Source organism: Narcine bancroftii, chromosome 4, assembly GCF_036971445.1.
Source record: "Narcine bancroftii isolate sNarBan1 chromosome 4, sNarBan1.hap1, whole genome shotgun sequence".
Lineage (NCBI taxonomy): Eukaryota > Metazoa > Chordata > Chondrichthyes > Torpediniformes > Narcinidae > Narcine > Narcine bancroftii.
Window position 1 is genome coordinate 176,673,355 of NC_091472.1, and position 12,478 is coordinate 176,685,832.

The window sequence follows — 12,478 nt, forward strand, 5'->3', positions numbered from 1 at the left end:
ATAATTTTAGCTTGTGGCTTATGATAAAAATTTCTGCCTATACCAATTAGGCTATTTGTAGAATGCCTTCTTTTGACAAATCCCACCTGATCTGTATGTATTAATTTTGGTAGATAGTCTCACAGTCTATTAGCTAGTACCTTTGCCAATATTTTGAAATCAGCATTGAGAAGTGATATAGGTCTTATGGCCTCTGTTTTTATTGCATTTATCATTCTAGATGAATCCTCTGCTGTATCTCCCAAGATAAAACTTTATACACCCATTCTCCTAATTCATATTTTTGTAATTTTTAATGTATTTTTTCCATTCTATATGTTTGAAATGTATTGTATTTCAGTTTTTTAAAATTTTCAATAGTCTATATTTTTCTTGTGACCCTGTTCGTTGATATTCTTTTTCCAATTTCGTTATATCTTTCTCTAGACAATCCAGCTCAGTAGCATATTCTCTCTTAAGATTTTTTTTGTATATCAAGAAGCTATTATCAGAAGAGGAAGGTTAGTTTCACAGAATAGTTCTATCTGTCTCTTAATAAACTCACAAAAGTCCTTCCTTTCTAATAGTGTGATATTGAGACACCATCTATAAACACTTTCTTGTTTTTTCACTATTATAATAAAGTTAATTGAACATAAAATTAGTTTATTTGTTGATGATGTACTGTTATATATATTGGCCTCACCAATATTCCATTTTTACCACTCTACTTTTTAACTGCACAGACATTAAAAACAAAGCAATCCTTGTATGTGAATCATGTACCCTTGAATAGAATGAATAGTCTCTTTCTATGGGGTTAAGCTGTCTCCATGTAACAATCACATTTAAATCCTTCATAAATGATGGTGTAATTTTTGCAGCTTTTGCCCTTGTCACTGTTCTGGCTAATTTATCCAGTTTTAGATCTAGACAGAAATTGAAGTCTCCTTTACTCCCTCTACTGTTTTTAAAAAGATATCTTTCATAAAGATTTCATCATCATAATTTGGTGCATAGATGTTCATAAACGTCCATGATTCTGCATAAATTTTACAATGCGCCATTACAAATCTTCTGGCTTGGTCAGTCGGTGACCCTTCCATTATTATTGGCAAATTTTTGTTAATTAGAATCACTACTCCTCTTGCTTTTGAGCCAACAGAAGACGATATTACTTGTCCCACCCATCCTCTTTTTAATTTAGCATTTTTCAATTTAGTAAGATGCATTTCCTGTAGAAAGACTATATCTGCCTTTAATTTTTTTTTGGTATGCCAAGACACACCTCCTTTTTACCTTCCAGTTTATCCCATTAATATTAAGACTAATACATTTTAACGTTCCATCCACATTGATTTTTTAAACAAATAATGCTTGACAATTGATTGTTTAAATGATAGAGATCTTTCCCCTTCAAAAAACATAGAATGTCCCTGCCCTGATGATGGCGTAAACAAGAAATCCTGAAAGCCAGCGAAAAAAGCCCATGGGATCTCTCAAGGAAGAAGAACCACTCCTTTTAGCGCCATCTTTTATAGATACTCCTCTCCAGGTGCCATTCTCCCCCATAGAATGGAGTCTCCACCTTGGTGCTTTTTCCAGTTTTCTCTCTTTTCTGAGCTCTCCATGAACAATTCAATAAAATTTACTTTTTTCAACAATAAACACAACTTTTAAAAAAATACAATTTTTACTTAGTCCCATATTTTTACTTAGTCATCCTCTTTTACAACCTTAGCCTTTTCATAAACCTCGCAGAAAGTCTTCCACCTCATTTAGTCTTGAAAAATCGTTGATTACCTTTTGCTACTTTGACCATCAGAGTCGTGGGTTATATCATTGAATATTTCAAATTTTTGGAACTCAGGTGTCTTTTTACATCCTCAAACTCCTTCTTTTGCTTAATCAAAGCAGGTCTAAAATCTTGGAAAAATAGCACTTTTTCATGGTCAGTCTAAGGCAGACAATTATTTTCCTTAAAGTATTCATATGCTGCTCCCAGAATTGTTTCCCATTCCCGGTAACTCAAAAGCCTTATCAGGACCTAGATTGCCAGCTCTCTTGGGTCCGAGGGTCCGGTGAGCCCTTTCAATATGCAGTTTTTCTCTGAATCTGTCTTCTCCTAGCACTCGCGGGATCCATGCTTCAAAGTTCATGAGATATCTTCCCTCGATTCCAGACATGTCAAACTCTGGCCCGCGGGCCAAATTTGGCCCGCGATATAATTATATTTGGCCTGCAAGATCATATTAAATATATATTAGAGTTGGCCCGCTGGCCGCCGTGCCAGTATAGCGTATGCACACTGAAGGTGAAAATGAAGACGCCGGAGGTGTGGAGGGATCTCAGAGTCCCGAATCCCGTGGATTGGAGCGCCGCACTCAGCCCACCCGGCTCCTGGACACACAGACGCGGCTGGAGTTGGGGACCATCCTTGCTGGGTCTGCGCTTCAGCGGCGACGCTGGACCGAATGTCTCATTGGTGATGCCTTCCCCCTTGCTCCGTGCGCAGCGGACCCTGCCTCCTGCTCCTTTTGTTGGAGACGAGCCCGGCGCCGTGAGATCGCAGTTTAATCCCTCTCCAACCATGGGAGGGGGGTGGGAGCAACGTGCTCTTCTCAGCCAATTCCTCCACTGCCTCGGATGCCGGCGTTTCAACGGGGGGTTCGGGTGCCTTTATCAGGCGACCGACCTGTTGGTCCAAGACAAGGGGAGAGCGTACAAACTCCACACAGACAGCACCTGAACTTGGGTGAATGTGGAGCTGCGACCCCACATTCCAGATCAGGACTGTGTGTAAGATTGGGAGCAGTGAGACAGAAGCTTATTTTGTTCCTGTGATTTAAGCCTTTCTTGGGGTGGGGGGGGGTCCTTCTCTGACCACTTGCCTAACAATTAACCTACTCAGATGTGGAGTTACCACAATACAACAGTTCTCAACCTTTTTCTTTCCACTTGCGTCCCTGTGCCATTGGTGCTCTGTGATTAGTAAGGGATTGCTTAAGGTGGTCTGTGGGTGGAAAGAAAAAGTTTGAAGACCACTGCTTTAATCATCCCTCATTGACTCGTCATGTGCACGGTTTCAGAATGCTAAAGAAAATGGGCCAATGACAATGAAAGAGTTTATCCAAAACTATTGTTAAACATATATTTTAATAAGAAAAAGTTTAACATTACATATGTTGAAAGAAGAGAAAACATGCAGATGTTGTTGAAAATTTTCAATAAATATTTAGTTTGGCCCTCGACTTAGTCCAAGTTTTTAATTTTGGTCCTCCGTGAATTTGAGTTTGACACCCCTGCTCGATTCCTTCTTTTGGTCCAATAGTTCAGACATTATTTCATCTGCTAAAATTCTCCATATGGTCGATCTTGTCCAGCAGACCTTGTCTGTCCGACTCCCACTGCTTTACATCTTCCTCCAAAGATTTTAGCTTATCTTGTGTTTTTACCAAGTCTATTTCTTCTTGGGTCATTCTTTCAGTTAAGTCTTTTCAACAATTTCTTTAATTTCAGTCATCCTTTCAGTCATTTCTCTCATTACATTTTTGATGCCAGCAAATCAGTTGCTCAAGTTTTCCATTTTCTCCAGGACAATACTTAGCTCTTGTTCCAACTCCCCAGCTCTGCCAGGTCCGATGGCCGAGGCCATTCTTGCACTGCTCCCTTTCGGGCTTTTGCTCGATGTTCCTGGCTGAGTAGAAATTTTGTTATTCTTTGTTCTCATCTGCCTTGGTTTCTTAGTAGTTGTTTTGTCCAGTTTTTAGCCAAAAATATTTAATTTTAAAATTTTAACCGTCTTTTTGATACTCTTCATGAAGAGCTCGATCAAAACACGTCTGTCTCAGACCTTCTCATGGCCATGCCCCCGAGAAATTAAACTCTTGCAGAGAGTGCTGAATGAGCCTTTCAGTTCCAAGGAACCAAAGGTAATCTGTTTGACACCTTTTCCTTTTCAAAATATTGAAGATGCTCACCTCTTAAATGAAATTATTAGCTGAACCGAGAAGGTATGGAAATGAAGGGGAATCATTGAGCAGTTTAGATGTACAAAACAACGTTCAGGATAAAACTTGAGGCCACAAATTCTCAGGAAACAACAAGTGTGATCCTATGAAGATATGTTCAGTGCCTTCAATTTTTTACTATATTTATTAATGTCATAGATTACACAGCAAAAAACCATTTGTTTGACTTATGCCAATGTGGCAAAGATAGTTGATATAGTATAAAGTGTAGGCTTTATAAAGAAAAACATGCTTCTTCACAGCAAAACACAAAGCTCTCTTTATTAAAATTTATTGGATAATGTTAAACTCAGATAGATTTACAAGTCCATCCAATTCAGATTTTAAATTACAATGCATAAATTGAGCATAATAAAAGATAAGAGTTATGACAACTGAATAAAATTATGATGAAAATTAACCTTGTTCTTTCTCGGTGAATGGCAGATGATGTTTCTGGAGTGTCTGCAGAGAAAAAGAGTTGAGAACTGATTTTGCAGAAATGCGCGGGAATCAAGAAAATTCATATCATACCTACAATAATGAGAAAATTGTACCCAACCCAAAAATCTAACCTTGTTTGTGCACATTTTTCCATTAGCGTCAGATAATATGCATTTTACCGAATGTTTCTATAACAGGAGCCAAGAAGTAGAAAAACAAATGGCAATGTTTAAATATTTTCCACACATGTCCATCTGGAATCATGTTTCTCTAGCATCTTACTGCTTTTTAGAAAGAAGATTTAGCACAGGTCCATCTTCTTTAAAAAGTTCATCATTCTCAGTTTTTCTATTTATCATCCAGTCATCAGTGTTGTTAGAACAGGGATGATCATTAACTAATGATGTTCCATTAATTTCAATTGTGGTAGTAAGCTCCAGTGTGATTTCATTGCCACATTTCACTGTCATTGGGGCAGAGATATCACTTATATTTTTTATCTTCAGTTTTTAAGTGCTGAAATTACTTAGCAGATATATTCAAAATGTCCTTAGTCACAAGGGAGGTAACGGAGAATGCTGTCCTGTTGTTTAAGAAAGGCTCCAAAAGTAAATCAGGCAATTGTAGGCCAGTGAACCTGACATCAGTAGTATGTAAATTATTTGAAGGATTTCTGAGATAGAATATATAGATTTTTGGACCATCATCAGCTGATTAAGTACAGTCAGCAAGGATATATGCATGGTAGGTCATGCTTAATAAATCTTGTAGAGTTTTTTGAGGAAGTTAACAAGAAGGTTGATGAAGGAAAGGCTGTGGATGTTGTTTATATGGACTTTAGCAAGGCCTTTGACAAGATTCCACATGAGAGGTTGGTTCAGAAGGTTAGGACACCAGGTATACATAGAGAGATTGCAAACCAGTAGAAGAAATCAGAGTGGTGGTGGATTGTTGCTTCTCAGACTGGAGGTCTGTGTCGAGTGGTGTGCCTCAGGGATCTGTGTGGGGACCATTATTGTTTGTTAGCTATATAAATGACCTAGATGATAATAAGGTGAATTGGATCAGCAAGTTTGCTGATGACACAAAGATAGGAGGCGTCGTGGACTGTGAGGAAGATTTGCAAAGGGATCTGGACCAGCTGGGAAATTGTGCCAGTGAATGGCTGATGGAATTTAATGCAGATAAGTGTGAGGTGTTACACTTTGGAAGAACGAATCAGGGAAGGACATACACAGTAAACAGTAGGCCACTGAGGAGTGCGGTGGAGCAAGAGATCTGGGAATACATTGTTCCCTGAAGGTGGCATCACATGTGGACAGGGTTGTAAAGAAAGCTTTTGGCATCTTAGCCTTTATAAATCAAAGTACTGAGTATAGAAGTTGGGATGTTATCTTGCAGTTATTCAAGTCATTGGCGTGGCCACATTTAGAATATTATGTTCAGTTCTGGTTACCCAGCAGCAGGAAAAATATCAATAAGATTGAGAAAGTGCAGAGAAAATTTACTTAGATGTTGCCAGGTCTTCACGAGTTGAGATACCAGGAAAAATTAAACAGGTTAGAACTATACTCCTTGGAATGAAGAAGAATGAGGGAAGACTTAATAGAGGTTTATAAGATTATGAGGGGTATAGACAGAGTAGATGTTTCCACTTAGATTGGGGAGATAAATACGAGAGATCATGGCTTTAGGCAGAAAGGGGAGAGGTACAAGAGGAACATTAGGGGAAAGTTTTTCACTCAGAGTTGAAGGAGTGTAGAATAAGCCGTTATCTGATGTGGTGAATGCAGATTCAATCTTGAGTTTTAAAAATAAATTGGATAAATACATGGATAGGAGAGGTCTGGAGGGTTATGAAATGAGAGTAGGTTAGTGGTCTAGCTAGTTTTATTGGTTGGTATAGTGGTTACATTCTATGGTTCTCTGGCATGGTTGGCGTAGCGGTTAGTACAATGCCTTTACAGCACCAGTGAGGGTGGAATGGCCTGTTTTTCTGTCCTGTAATGTTCTATGTTGTTAGACAAGGAATGGCGGGTAGTGTATTGTAACCCTTGTTTGTTACAAGCCTGTACACAGTTGCTGCTATCAGTAGCATTAAGTCTGATGTGTCTGGATTGTACTGTGTTTGTATAAGTGTCAGCTAATATCGGTAGTTAAGTCTGATGTGACTGATTATATGGTGTTCTGTGATTGAAAGCACTAGTGTTGTGATCCCCTTACGTGTGTTTTAATAAAGCTTCTTCTTGTGCTCAGCCTGTGTCCAGCCTCATTGCTTTTTGAACCCACCAAACTTCTTCCTTCCCATACAATTGAAACTGTGAGCAGGGCTCAAGTAGTCTCAGCTAGACACACACACACACACACACACACACACACACACACACACACAGAGTCAGTTAACAAGCGAGTCTGGGTTGTGTGTGTGTGTGTGTTTATGGCATACTTCCTTGTGAACAAGACCGGCACAAAGGGACCCACAGCTAATAAGGGAGCCTCAGAGCACAAGAGTAGAATTTCAGGTGGATGGATGATAGTGTGGGATTTAGTAGGTGAGCAGGTTTACACGGCAGACCATGGAAGACTGGTGATGAGCTGACAGTATGGACCCATGAATTGCACATGAGGGCCCTTCATTGACCCTCCAGAACAGGGAGGTAGCCAAAAAAGGGGAGACCTCAAGTGGGCATGCATGTAATCTCTATGACATCAGAATCAGGATTTATCGCCTGAGCACGTCATGAAGTTTGGAGTTTTGCGGTAGCATCAAAGTACAAACATACATATCATAACCATCTTACAACATTACTCTAATAATAATATTGGACGAAAAGTAAGGCAGTGTCTTTGGTTCATTCATTATTCAGGAATCTAATGGCTGTGGGGAAGAAGCTGTCCTTGTGCAACTGAGTGCTCGTCTTTAGGCTCCTGTACCTTTTCCCTGATGGCAACAGAGTAGAGCTCATGGCCAGGGTGGTGGGGGTCTTTAAGGATAGAGGCTGCTGTTTTAAGACACTGCCTCATGTAGATGTCCTCAATGGAGTGAAGTCTGGTGCCTATGATGTCGCAGGTCAAGTTAACAACTCTCTTGTCGTTTATTCTTGCCATGAGAATTGGAGCCTCCATACCAGGCAGCGATGGTATGAATGATTTCTACGGTACACCTGTAGAAGTTTGCGAGAGTCTTCAGTGACAAGATCGAACCGTCTCAGGCAGCTCACAAAGTACAGCCGCTGGCGAGCCTTCTTCGTGATTGCATCAACATGGAGGCTCCAGGACAGATCCTGGGAGACGATGACACCCAGAAAGTTGGAAGTTTTCGACCCTTTCCGCTACTGAGCCCTCAATGAGGACTGGGTCATGTTCCCCTGACTTCCTCCTGAAGTCCACAATCATCTCCTTGATGAAGATTTTCATGAAACATCTTTGAGTGAAATGTTTCCATTTCAATGAATATTTGGGCAACACTAAAATAGCTAATAAAGAAGAGAACATCTATGAGTTCAAGGATATGAAGACATCTTCTTCATATCCTTAAAGAATATTGGGGTTAAGAAAGAAACCCCTCCCCCCCAAAAAAATTCAGCATCTCCCATGTTCCTTGCCGGATAAAATCTAGCTTATCAAAAGGTCAAGCATGTTGTGAAATTGACACTTCAAGTTGAAACCACAGAGAAACTGTGGGCCAAACAACTTGAAAGCAGGCAAGTTGAAGCCCGCAGTTTCCTGTGGGAAATTTCCATTCTTAACCACAAAATATTTCCAATAGCAACACAATCGAAGTTCTTTTGCAGCCCTGTGGGTTGCACGATGCAACCTGCCCAATGCTCATCCAGGTCTGTTTTGCAAATGCGAAGGAATACATGCAGACACGAGAAATCCTCAGCGCACGTTGGAAATAGATGCAAAGCTGCTCAGCCGTCAACCTTCCTGAATCTGTCATCTCGCTTCTCCCTACTGGATTTGCAACATCTTCATTGAATTGGCAACATCTGAGCGCTTTCTAATTCTGTGTCCCAGCCCCCAACAAATATGAATATCGAGGCCGCCCGCCCATCTAAACCTTCGGAGTCAAACACTATCCCGTGCTTGCCCCCCCCCCCCCCCCCCCCCACGTGGACACAATGAACGCCCGAGAAAAACCGGGGTTCAAACAGCAAAGACTCAGTTGTCGGGCGGTATCAGGTCGGCCCGGTGGGGGGGGGGGTGGAACCTTGAACCCCCCCTTCCCATTTCCAAATTCCTATTTTCAGTGTCTGCATCTTTTTAAAGAAAATATTTCTTAATGAGTAAAATTGTGAAGGGGGAAGGTGTTCCCCCCCCCCCCCCCCCCCAGAGAGCCAGTGGTAGAGAATAAAGCAGGGCGGCGGGAAGAAGGCAAGCCCGCCAAGATCGCGCGGCGCCAGCGGCACGTGTTCGAATCCGGCGCTGTATCGGAGGGTGACCTGCGCGGGATTTCTCCCCCCCCCCCCCCCCCCAACTCCCTCCTCCTCCTCCCCCCCCCCCTCCCGTCGGTGAAATTGACCGGCGCCGGTTTCGATGGCCAGAATCGGCTTCTGCCGCTGTGGGAATTCTTTTAGAAATCGCCGACCCAGTGTCCGCGCTTCCCGTGAACGAGTCCTTCGCCTCGCCGTGACCTGCTGCTCCATTCTCCCCGCCACTGGAGTTCCCTCCCCCGGGATGTCTGACCCCCACCCCCGTCCCTCTCAGTTCAACCACCTCTCAACCCCGGTGTCTGTGAACGACCCCGCCCTGGTGAGTTTATTTTTGGGAGGGGGGTGGGGGGATGATCGATCGTGTCTGAGAATGTACTCGTGAACTTTAATGCTGACGGCACGGAGTTGAGAAAAGAGATTGAAATTGATTTCCAGGGCACAGCCGCTTTCGCCCGGCTTCAGGGACATTCAGCAAGGTGCGTCGGTGTGGAAGATCTGCCCCCCCCCCCCCCACGGGGTCCCCTCGTCTGTTTGTGAAGACCCCCCCCGCTGGTTCCTCGTCGTTCGCCCCGCGCTGTCTGCAAGGACGAAGGGATGGTCGCAGATCCCCGCGGGAACTCCAGCAAGGAGGGGAAGGGAAGGGAAAAGATCGGTTAGGGTTAAGGTTAAGGGTTAGCGTTCAGGGTTACCGTTAGGGTTAAGGGTTAGCGTTTAGGGTTAAGGGTTAGCGTTACGGTTAAGGGTTAGGGTTAAGGGTTAGCGTTAAGGGTTAGGGTTAGCGTTAAGGATTAGGGTTAGCGTTTAGGGTTAAGGGTTAGCGTTAAGGGTTAAGGGTTAGCGTTAAGGGTTAGGGTTAGCGTTAAGGGTTAGGGTTAGCGTTAAGGATTAGGGTTAAGGGTTAGCGTTACGGTTAAGGGTTAGGGTTAAGGGTTAGCGTTAAGGATTAGGGTTAAGAGTTAGCGTTAAGGGTTAGGGTTAGCGTTAAGGATTAGGGTTAGTGTTAAGGATTAGGGTTAAAGGTTAGCGTTAAGGGTTAAGGGTTAGCGTTAAGGGTTAGGGTTAAGGGTTAGCGTTAAGGGTTAAGGGTTAGCGTTAAGGGTTAGGGTTAGCGTTAAGGATTAGGGTTAGCGTTAAGGATTAGGTTTAAGGGTTAGCGTTAAGGGTTAAGGGTTAGCGTCACGGTTAAGGGTTAGGGTTAACGTTAAGGATTAGGGTTAAGGGTTAGCGTTAAGGATTAGGGTTAGAGTTAAGGATTAGGGTTAGCGTTTAGGGTTAAGGGTTAGCGTTAAGGATTAGGGTTAAGGGTTAGCGTTAAGGATTAGGGTTAAGGGTTATCGTAAGGGTTAAGGGTTAGCGTTAAGGGTTAGGGTCAACGTTTCGGGAACTCTCCGTGTCTCACATGATTCGACAAATGTTGGCTTCATTCAATGCCTCTCAGCTCAAGTTTTCTTTCCACTCGCCGCTTCACGCTCCCCTTTCTCTGCCCACCGTTCACTTTCTCAGCCTTTCCTGTGCCTTGATGTCCCTCCCCCGAGTGATATTGGTCAGCACCTCGGACTCCGGTTCCCGATTCGGGCAGTGGGAACGGCATCGACTGAACCGGGCAAGCGAGCGAGAACTCGCCCCGTGAACGGAACAAACGACCCCACTTCTGGGCTCGACCCCCACCCGGGTCACTGCGAGCACGAGCGGTTTCGACTTGGGGGGGGGGTCCCCAAATCTTCTGTTGCCACACGCTCAGAGTTGTCACCCCCTGCGACGAAAGCCTTCAGTCGTTTCCTCAAGGCAAGTCACTGCCTTGCAAAAAAGAATCTCTATATTAGCCACCTACCTCGTTCCAACGTTGGGTCCACCGATGCCCCCTTTGTGGTCACTTCGCCTTGCCCCACCAGTGGACTCGACTCCCTTGACTTTTGGTTCTCACTGGCGACACGCTCCAACCTCTCTCCCTTTCTCTCTACCCCGAGAGCCTGGACGCAGCGTGAATATGTAGCAAGTCCATCCAGTGCCGTGGGTCGTGAGGAGGCATTAGTTAACGTGACTCTCCTCGTCTGTCATCACTAAACGAATTAACTTGGGCGGCCAACCAGTTTCTTTTATGGCGAGTGTGCAACAATATAACCCTCATTATAGAATCTGCGCGTCCAAAAAGTCACGGATAATTGACAACGAACGACGTTATAAATATTGAAACATTACATCAACGCGTTGGCTTTTCGCCACAGAAGAAAAAACGGGGGGCAGAAAACGAGAGAGTATTTTCCAGAATACAGCAGAATTCTGTGTGATGGACACAAACCATGAATGGACGAGATACGAAGGACTAAAATTCATCAGATCGAAAGCAAACGCGCTCACTGCTCAGTGTAACGTGACTTTATCGTTCTTTTTTCAAAGTGGTGTTGAAAACAGTGGGGCATTGTAAATGTTCTTCAGTTTAGTACTGGATCTACTGTTTGCAAATGTTGCAATTTACGAAAGCTTTGGTTTTCTTTTAAAAAAACATCGCAATTAGAAATGTTTGATCTTTCCCCTTTTTTTAAACAGTATCAGTCTGCTGTTGCAGGTCTCCTTCCGATATTAAGCGGTGCTCCAACCAGAATAAAATAACCAAACTTTGCATCCTTCGGATCCCGCCGATGGTAACAAGTAACATCCCATCACACTCCTGGTACACAACTCAATCCCTGTCCGATCAAGCGGAACCAGGAAATAACCGCACAGAGCTCCATGAATACCTTTGAATTCGGGGAAGGAGCGAGGGTGACAAAGCCTACCCTGACATTGCCGTGAGACGTGGAGGGAGGAGTGACCGAACTCACAAAGCTTTCCGAATAATCACTGTGGTAAATTTACGCAAGATTTTAATCTTAGCTCTGTTTGATAAACGGCTCAATTAAAAGAACAAAAAATGTGTTGTGGATTCCGTGGAAAGCTCTGCTCGTTTATTGCAAAAAAAATTCTGATGTGTTATATTATCATGGAAGAACTCCAGGTTAATTTGTAAGAGTTCATTGGTAAAAATATTTATGCTTTGGGTCTCTGCTGAATGTACACCAACATTGTGCATCAGAATCTTAAAGCTGCCCAAATTGCTTGAGAATTAAATCTTGTGTTCTCAAAGGGAGCAAGTGTTGGAATTCAGACTTTATTGCTTAAAGAAATGGTCGGTTTCCTGATAGCTTGTGTTGTTAGATTACCTTGTCAATGCCCCAATAGTCGTTGAAATGTGGAGGGGAATGGCACAGTAGAAGCAAGTGCCTTTACTTGTTAAGAGTAAAACGACTCAAAGAGAATCAGTGATGGATGCAGGTTCGAGAATGATTTGCGTCCACTCCAGCTTTGTGGGCTCGAAGCAGGTTGACAAGGTGAGAACACAGACTCTTCAGCTGTGAGGTGGTTTGCTCCTTCCCCCTTTACACATCGGGTCAGTCTGCTCCCAACGCATGAGCTCCTCCATTTAGCGCAGCCGGAGGCCAGAAATGACCAGGAGTCAAAAGAAGAATGTTGGGTTTGCTCACTGAAGCCTTGAGCACGTCAATTTCTTCTGCCCGCCTGGTAAATTCGTCCCAGGGCAGAGGTCGAGATTGCGTGTCCGTTTCGGGTGTC

The 12,478-nt window shown here is 43.3% G+C and overlaps 1 protein-coding gene and 1 long non-coding RNA gene across 5 annotated transcripts in view; one reads left to right on the forward strand and one right to left on the reverse strand.

The window, feature by feature from the left end:
- nos1 (nitric oxide synthase 1 (neuronal)) overlaps positions 1-11,599 on the reverse strand; it is a 110,665-nt gene extending 99,066 nt beyond the window's left edge. Inside the window, exons 1-2 of one of the 3 annotated variants that reach the window (XM_069933134.1) lie at positions 10,701-11,599; positions 4,412-4,454 (exon numbers count right to left, since the gene is read on the reverse strand). The gene's annotated coding sequence lies outside the window, so the exon portion shown is untranslated. The remainder of the gene's footprint in view (positions 1-4,411; positions 4,455-10,700) is intronic. The other 2 variants (XM_069933133.1, XM_069933135.1) reach the window with 2 other exon arrangements.
- Positions 8,788-11,996, forward strand: LOC138761270 (uncharacterized). Of its 2 annotated transcripts, none has more exons than XR_011356226.1 (2): positions 8,788-9,188; positions 10,373-11,996. It is a non-coding gene; the product is annotated as an uncharacterized lncRNA (long non-coding RNA). The 2 variants fall into 2 exon arrangements; XR_011356227.1 differs by having other exon boundaries at positions 10,837-11,996.
- Positions 11,997-12,478: the final 482 nt, after the last annotated feature.